This window comes from Panthera tigris, chromosome B4 (assembly GCF_018350195.1).
Source record: "Panthera tigris isolate Pti1 chromosome B4, P.tigris_Pti1_mat1.1, whole genome shotgun sequence".
Taxonomy (NCBI): Eukaryota; Metazoa; Chordata; class Mammalia; order Carnivora; family Felidae; genus Panthera; species Panthera tigris.
The window spans coordinates 84,810,738-84,820,156 of record NC_056666.1 but is presented as its reverse complement, the minus strand read 5'-3'; positions in this window follow the sequence as shown (position 1 = coordinate 84,820,156).

Genomic DNA, 9,419 nt, shown 5'->3' with positions numbered 1-9,419 from the left:
ATGGTGGGGCTTGAACTCATGAATCGTGAGGTCATGACCTGAGCCTAAACCAAGAGTCAGATGTTTAGCTGACTGAGCCCCCAGATAATAATGCTTAACTTCCAAAACTCAGGATATGCTGATACATGTAATGACTAATAAGTCTGGTCTGGCATCCTAACTGGGCTCATTCACAGAAAGTTAATAAGATGATTAATAGAACATGACATATCAATGGGCATAATAGATGGACAGCTGACAAGAGCACTGTTCATCTTGAACCAGCAGAAGAAATCAAACTTGGATCACTGGGTGGGGAGGTAGAGGGCAGTGACCCCATAAACACACACACATACATACACACACACACACACACACACACACACACACACACACACACACACAGATCATTTCCACTATTTCCAGACCTGCAATTGGAATGCTGATCACAGAGGTGGCTGATTCCTAGGAGAACAGCCCTGTAAAACTGTAACAGTTATACTTGAGTGGTCCCCCCCAGTCTTTCCCCAAAGGAGCCATAGCTACTTTATTAGGAAAGAGGGAAGCCCAAATATGAGGACTGGAGGACAGAGTTAATGAGTGGACATTGACACCTAAAAACCCAAAGTATCATCACACCCCTTCTTAGATTTTGGGCATATGGACTCCACTCCAGATAATAAATGAAGTATTGCCAACATCCAGCTTACAGTAAATTCACTGAGTCAATGGACCTGTTCAGTGGATTTAAACACTGGATAGTTGGGGAGTAATTTCTACATTGAACGCCTGGTCTTTGAGGTGAAAGTTACTATAGCGGGAAGACCAAGTAAAGGCCCTAGAAATTAACCCACTCCCTTCCAACCAAGAAAGGAAATCAAAAACAAGAGCACATGGTAAGGAGCCAGAGGTAGAGCTAAGGAGATCAGTGCCACCCTTAAAGGCATAAAGGAAGAAGGGATGGTGATACCATAATATTTTCACTTAATTAGCTGAATTGGTTCGTATAGAAAATAATTTCTTTTTTTAAATTTTTTTTAACGTTTATTTATTTTTGAGACAGAGAGAGACAGAGCATGAATGGGGGAGGGTCAGAGAGAGAGAGGGAGACACAGAATCTGAAACAGGCTCCAGGCTCTGAGCTGTCAGCACAGAGCCCGACACGGGGCTTGAACCCATGGACCGCGAGATCATGACATCAGCCGAAGTCGGACGCTTAACCAACTGAGCCACCCAGGCGCCCCTAGAAAATAATTTCTGATGGGTGATCATAAACTACCACAAGCTCAACCATGGAGTAGCCCCAGTTGTTGCCATCATGCCAGAAATGGTCTCTTTGCTAGAGCAGATGAATCCAGCTTCCAATACATGGCATGGGGTCACCAATTAGAGTACATACATTCTTTTCTATGCCATTTAGAAAAGAGGATGGGAATAGTTCACATTCATATGGAATGAACAATAATATGCATTTAAAAAAAATTATGTTTATTTTTGAGAGGAAGACACCAGAGTGCAAGCAGAGGAGGGCAGAGAGAGAGGGAGACACAGAATCCAAAGCAGGCTCCAGGCTCTGAGTTGTCAACACAGAGCCTGACGCGGGGCTGGAACTCACGGATCATGAGATCATGACCTGAGCTGAAGTCGGACACTTAATTGACTGAGCCACTCAGGCACCCCAAACAATAATATGCATCTATAGTTTTGTTCAAGGCTCTGCTACTCTCCTGTCTTCTCTCATGATAAAGTATGAAGAGAGCTGACCATCTGGATATCCTACAGGATAGCATATTGATCTATTACATTGATAACATCATATTTATCAGGCTGAATGACCAAGAAATGGCAAGCACAATGGAGTTCATGGCAAGATGCATGGATGGGAGATAAACACATTTAGGAATCTTCCAATTCTTTAAAATTTATAGGGGTCTAGTGTTTCATGGTGTGCCCAGATATCCCCTCCAAAACAAAGATAAATTATTACATTTTGTACCTCCTACCATGAAAAGGGAAGAATGCCATCTGTTTGCCTCTGAGTGTTTGAGGCAGCATATTTTACACCTGTAGACACTGTTCTGGCTCATAGATGGAGAGATGTGAAAAGCTGCTGTCTTTGAGTGAGGCCCAGAGGAAGAAAGGTCTCTGCTTCTTGAGAAACACAATTCAACTCCCTCTTTGTGTTGGTGCTAGCAATGGTGAGAAACAAAATTATCATATAGCGTCTGTGGCCATCCCCAGTGGGAGGAGACTCTGGGGTTCCGAAGGTCGCTGGGGTTCTGAAGCATGATTGTCATCTGCAGCACAATATTTTACACCTTTTATACATTTTGATAGAATAATTCCTGGCTACTGGGCCTCTTCATGGGACATCCAGTGACTCTGCAGATCATATTGCCATTAATCGGCCTAGTTCTGTCAGCCCTACTAAGTTATAAGGTCAGGCAAACCCAGCAGTGACCGACTATAAGATAGCAATGGTGCATCTGAAATCAAGCATAAGCAGCAGGAGAGAGCACAAGTAAGTTATAGTGGCAGTTAGCCCAGACCCCCCTGGCAGGCACAACTGCTGAATCAGCACACTTCCCTTAGTCCACACTTAGGGCTGTAGGAGGGATCCCATACAGCTCTATGAAGGAGGAAATAAAAGGCAAAACTTGGTTTATGGATGGGTCCACTCAACATGGGCAGTTGTATTACAGATCTATTCAGGGACAGTCTTGAAAGACAGTGATGAGGGGAAACCCTAATAGGAAAAGTTTCAGGTGGGACACCTGATCATCCACTTTGTGTAGACAAAGTTGTGGCTCAAAGCTAGAGTTCTTTTTTTTTTTTTTTAATTTTTTAATGTTTATTTTTGAGAGAGAGAGAGAGCATGGGCGAGGGGCAGAAAGAGAGAGAGACAGAGGATCTGAAGCAGGATCTGTGCTGTCAGCACAGAGCCTGATGTAGGGCTCAAACTCACAATCAGTGAGACCATGACCTGAGCCAAAGTCAGGTGCTTAAATAACTGACCCACCCAGGTGCCCCTAAAAACTAGAATGCATACTGATTCATAGGCAGTAGGAAATGACCTGGATGTTGCTCAGAGGCCTGAAAAGAAAACGATTGGAAGACTGGGGACAAAAATGTCTGGAGTATAGGCATATGGGTGAACACAGGAGAGTAGTCATAAAGTGGAAAAATGTTCACTCCACATGTTAATGGCCCAAGAGAGCATTCACCACAAGAGTCATGAACAATCAAGTACTCAAAGTGACCAGTAGGTTGATGATAGCTAGCTTCTTTCACTGACCCCTCCCATGAACTTATGATGGACACATAAACAAAGTAGCCATGAGGTAGAATTAGAGGTTATGCCTGGACCCAAAAGTATAGACTCTGACTTACTAAGACTGATTCAGGTACTGTTTCTGCCACATATTCAATCTGCCAGTAATAGAGATCAATTCTTAGTTGATATGATATGGCACCATACCTTAAGGAGACCAGCTGACCATTCTATATCAAGAGCACCATTTTGGTCCCCTTTAGTCATAATGAGCCCATCATATTTCACATAAGGGTTTGCCTTCTCTGAATACAGGGCCTCAGCCACCACTATTATCTGAAAACCAATAGAATGATTGATCCATCCATCCAACATGTGATCCCATATAACAGATCAGATCAGGGAACCCTCTTTTTAGCAAAGGAAATGCTGGAGAGGACACTTAACCATGCTATCTATTGGTTATTACATTTCCTGCATTAAAAGTTTCTGGCATAATAGAGCATTGCAATGGACTGGAGGACACAGCTGGAGTGACCAAAAATTTACAGGATAAAGTGTGCCATCCTCCAGAGTATAGTATATGCATTCAATCAAGTATTCTTCAATGATGCTATATTCCCAAATAAAGAAAAGAGGGGACACAGAATCAAAGAGTGGAAGAAGTGGCCCCACTTATGATCATTCCCAATGACTTTGTGTTTTTGTCCTCACAACTCTAGTCTCTACAGTGTTCAATGCCCTGGTCCCCAAAGAGGACACACTTTCTCCAAGGACCACAGCCAGTATCTCATTGCATGATAACCTACAGCAGCTATCTGCCCATTCTGGGTTCCTTGTGTCTATGGACCAACATGAAAGAAGAGGAATAACTTCCTTGGCAGGAATAATTGATTCTGATCATCAGGAGGCAATAGGGTTCTTTCAATGCACTAGGAGCAGAGAGAGAATACAGGAGGAACTCAGGTGATCCACACTGGCACCTGTTGAAAACCCCTTACCCAATGATGATGGTAGACAGGTACATCATACCCCAGGCTGAGAAGTGTGGTGACCAGGGACTCAGGCCTGTTGCAATGGGGGGTCTGGTTCACACCACCAGGTAAGTCACTGATGTTAGCAGAGGGGTAGCTAAGGTTGAAGGAAACCTACAGTAGATAGTGGGGGAGGGAGAAGATCACAACTGAGTATCAGCTGTGACGTGGCTCCAAGCACAACTGCCATGTCAGGTCCTGTCATTTGTCTCACTAACCTCCTACTTCTCACAGTCCCTTTAGGAAAAGAGGCCTGCCAGTTTCTGCCCCACCAGGAGCTGATTTTTAAACATATATAAAGTATATGTTCAAAGGTGGTTGAAAGGGTGAACTGTGACAAATACGAAGATGCACCACCCAGATGCCCTTCAAATAATGATTTGCTGCTGGGAGTGCAGTCAGCATTCAGCCTCAGGGTCAGCTTCCTCAGAGTGTGCCTCAGCTACAGCACACGAGTGACGCAGTAAGGCAGGAGTGGGCCAGGGTGCCCCACCACTTGGACACTTTAGGCAGCCTGGGGTTTACTAGCACGACTGGGTAAGGGAGGATCAATACATGCCCATGAGGACCACCTGGGCTCTCTCCAGAGCCCCATGTCCGGTTGTCCAAGCTTTGTTGAGTTCATCGCAGTTGGATTCCTTTGTCTGCCCAATCTTGCCTATTCCCCTTTCTCTTTTGGAAAAAATACCGTGTTGACTAAATCTAGTGTCACCTTTTGCTTCTGGAAAACCCAACAGATGACCCACCAGTTTAGAAAGGCAAACTGGGAACCATTTCTCTTTATTTCTGCCATCAGGATCCACGTTCAAGGCACAGAACTACGTGAAATCCCTGCACATAAAGAATACACAGTATCACTAAGCCAGTAATAAAAACATCAAGTTAATATGCAATTTCCCATCCCCTTCTTCTTTTCAACTCTGGTCATCTCTTAATCCACATGCTGTAGCTTAAAATTGTCATGGATTGGGACATCTGGGTCATGGTCAGTTGGTTAAACCTCCAACTTCAGCTCAGGTCATGATCTCGTTGTCTGTGAGTTTGAGCCCTGCATTGGGCTCTGTGCTGAAATCTTAGAGCCTGGAGCCTGCTTCAGATTCTGTGTCTCTCTCTCTCTGCCCTTACCCCGCTCGCTCTCTCTCTCTCTCTCTGTCTCTCTTTCAAAAATAAATAAGCATTTTGAAAAATTAAAATGTCATGGATTAATTCACTCACACATGTAGTGCTTTTTTTTTTTTTTTTTTTTTTTTTTTTGCTTCTATTAGCAAAAATAATCCATTGCTTCCAGTCCCAGCCCTTGGCAACCACTGCTTTGGGGTTTTGTTTTGTACTTTTTAACTTTTTTTCCCCACACTATAACTTTTTTCCCCTTTCTGTTAACGCTCTATCCCCCTGCATAATCATGCCTGATATTCTAGGCTGACTCCAATTTAGAGACATCAGGGCAATCCCTCAGGAAATAGCTCCCTTGCATCTTATGGAACATCTTACATCCACCTAAAGAGAATTTCTGCTGCTGCATGACATGATGTGTTAATCCAGCTTCCACATTATCTACTTCTGGGGCTTTCCCTTCTGCCTTTTCCAATCAGTCAAGCTAGCTCCTTTTTTCTCCGAGTTCACTGCTTTAAGGTTCTCAAAGATTCCCCACTTGAACTGAGTAATCACACAGAGGCTCCAGGACTCATGAAATCAAATGAATTTATGTTTCAACTCTAGTAACTCTGAGTATATCACCTACTTTCTCCCTATACATTTCAGATTTGGATGGCTTACTGCTTCATTAAATTGTGAGTCCATTTTATGAGAAACACCTTTACTACCAGAACTTGAACTAAAAATTTATAAAGGATAAAAAGTTTATTTTTAGATAACAGAAACTAATCCCAACTCAAGACTTCATCAAGCTAAACCTGGATGATTAAAATACTCTTCTAAATGATTTCCCTACCTCTAATCTTATTTCCCCTTCAGCATTTCAAGAGTGTTAGTATTATTATCAGTATTCTGTTAAAATCTTCTGAGAGAGTGAAAGTCTAAGAAGGTGAAGGATAAAGAGAAACCATGTAAGTAAGGCATGTGTGGCATTTTAAATGCTATGCAGATTCATTTAAAGTAATGCCTCCCTTCCCCATCCAGAGTAATACAATAACTTTCTTTTGGGGAAGTTTTTGGAGAAAAAATACAGACATATGTTTGTATTTCCACTATAGCAATGATTTGTAGTTCATATAGCATTTCCCATGTAGCCAAAAATAAATATAACAGGAGAGGATGATATAGTACTTGTACTTTTCAATAGTCAAAGAAAAGAAATTCAAGCATGCAATATTATTTGTGTAACTTAGTCATAACATCCTTCATTAACTATTTCAACATGAGAATCAAAGGAGGGCAGTCTATAAAGACTACAATCCAGGGTTGGATGAAAATAATTATCTGCTGCCTATTTCTTAGAAAACATCTGGTTTTCTTGTTGCTGTTTAGAACAATAAACAACCCATAAACCCATTTGTTCTCAGTCCCAATTGATTTAATTTGAATAATTATGTTTAATATTTCTTATTTTCATTTCCTAAATTACAAATATAATTAGCCTTAATCTTGGGTTGTGATTTATTATTCATTTTTATAGATGGAAATCTTACAATATTCTGGGTAAATTTTCAAATAAAGCAGCCCCTTGTCTTCCCTATCTGATATTATCTCATGAATGTCATTCTTACATGCGTAAGAATAAACTACTGGGTAATAATTGACAGCTATTCCTTGAGAGTTAAAATTTGAATGGATAATTAGTCATTTTACCTTAAAGTAGAACTGCTTGATTGCAATTATATTTTAAAACATTTCTCCCGTGACTTTAACTAGGTATGGCCTCTTCTGTGCTTTTTACCAACCAGATCAATATATAATCTCAAAAACAGAATCAATAATTCAACAAATATTTTTTAAAAAATTTTAATGTTTATTTACTTTTAAGAGAGAGAGAGAGACAAAGTGTGAGCAGGGAGAGTCAGAGAGAGAAGGAGACACAGAATTCAAAGCAGGCTCCAGGCTCTGAGCTGTCAGCACAGATCTGGTTGTGGGGCTCAAACCCATGAACTGTGAGATCATGACCTGAGTGGAAGTCAGATGCTCAACCAACTGAGCCACCCAGGCGCCCCACTAGAATTCAACAAATATTTACTGAGGCCTATTATGTGCTGGAAAAATGGAAATAATCAATATTTCATGAGTTCTCACTATACATCAGGAGCTATATTAAAATTTTTATATACATCATCTCATTTAATCTTTATAACAAACATACAAGAAAGATTTCTACTCCATTTTGCAAGGAGACAGGCATATAAATTTTAGTGGCTGTGCTCAAGTCACACAGCCAATCAGTAACATCGAGTCTACTCAAGACTGTGACTGTAGGGTTTGTGCTACTACCCAATAAACAATAGAACTATGGTCTTTTAGGTCATAGGAAAAAAAATGAATGAGAAGCAGTCCTTGCCTCGGAGAATTTTACCACCTAGTAGGTAATCTAATTACAACATTTTTATAAATAATTATAACTAATGGTGGCTAGAAATGACTGGCTACAAGTCCAGATCAAGCAGTATAGCAATTCAGGCTAGAGTGTATGAAGCAATTTCTCACGGTTGAAGGAATCAAGGATGCTTCTTGTAGAGAGAAAGGTAGGAAAGCATAGTAATTAAAAACATAAATCTCTTCATGGTTTCCATTTCATTTAGAATAAAAAACTGTTAATGTGTTTTTTTGCAGGAATTGCTAATTCCCTACTCAATATCTACTCCCTCCATTTGATGAGGTGGCAGTGTGCTCAACTAGAAAGCCTTCTTTGCAACTAAGTGATACCATGTGACTAAATTCCTGTCAATGAAACATAAATGGAAGGTTTTTTAACCTCCTAACCTCAGTCTTTTGTGAAGCCTCCTTAATATGATATAGACCTTGTTGTTTTATTTTTATTGTTTTTTTCTTATTCTTCCTTTATCTTGCCTGGAATGTGGACATGATGGCTGGGATTTAAAAAGTCATCCAGGACCATGCAATGACAAAAGGAGAAACCATAATCTACGAATGTTGAGAGACAAAGAAGATAACTGCATCAGATCATCAGGACGTTCTGTATCTGTACTTTGTGTGTGTGTGTGTGTGTGTGTGTGTGTGTGTGTGTATGTGTGAGAGAGAGAGAGAGAGAGAGAGAGAGAGAGAGAGAGAGAAAATTAAACTTCTATCTTTTTTTTAAAGCTGTTATTATTTCTGACATGGGATACTAGCAACCAAGTGCAATTCCTAACTAATACCATGATCCTATCATACTTCTAAAGAGAAGTAGAATAATAATATATCACCAATGAGGAATAATTCCAAGACTGGAAAGGGCAACATTAATTAGTAATTATTATTCTTAATTATTACTGATCTTAAACTCAGACAATTCAAGGTAACTGTAGTATATGGTCAAACTATCTATAAAGTTTTGTGTGATCTCTTCTGCTTTACCTCTTGCCACCTACCTCATGCTCAGTACACATCATTGATTACCTTTCATTTCTTGGGTTATATCATATTCATTCTCATCTTGAGTCTGTGCCACCCCATCCTCTAATGCACCTCCCTCAACATCTAGCCAACTTATCATTCAGATCTTAGCACAAATATCATTTCCTTAGGGATTCAGACTAGGTTATTTCTCCTTGTGTACGCCATGTATCTTTCCTTTATAGTGTTTGTAGCACTTGCCATATTAAATTATATATTGTGTGTTGATTTGATTGAATGTGACGTCTACCTAGATGACAAGTTCATGAAGGTACTGATGGTGTCTGCTTTTTTTTCCTTTTTATCCTTAGTAACTAACACAGGGCCTAACTAGACCCAGAATAATACTCAATGTATCATGCAATATTTAAAGAATGGCACGTGGCACCTTTGTATATAAGCAGAGTACAGTCAGTCAAAAATATTTTTTTAAGAGTGAGGGGGGAGGGGCAAAGAGAGAGGGAGAGAGAATGTTTATTTATTTTTAACATTTATTCATTTTTGAGAGACAGAGAAAGACATAGTGTGAGTGGGGGAGGGGCAGAGAGACAGGGAGACCCACAGAATCTGAA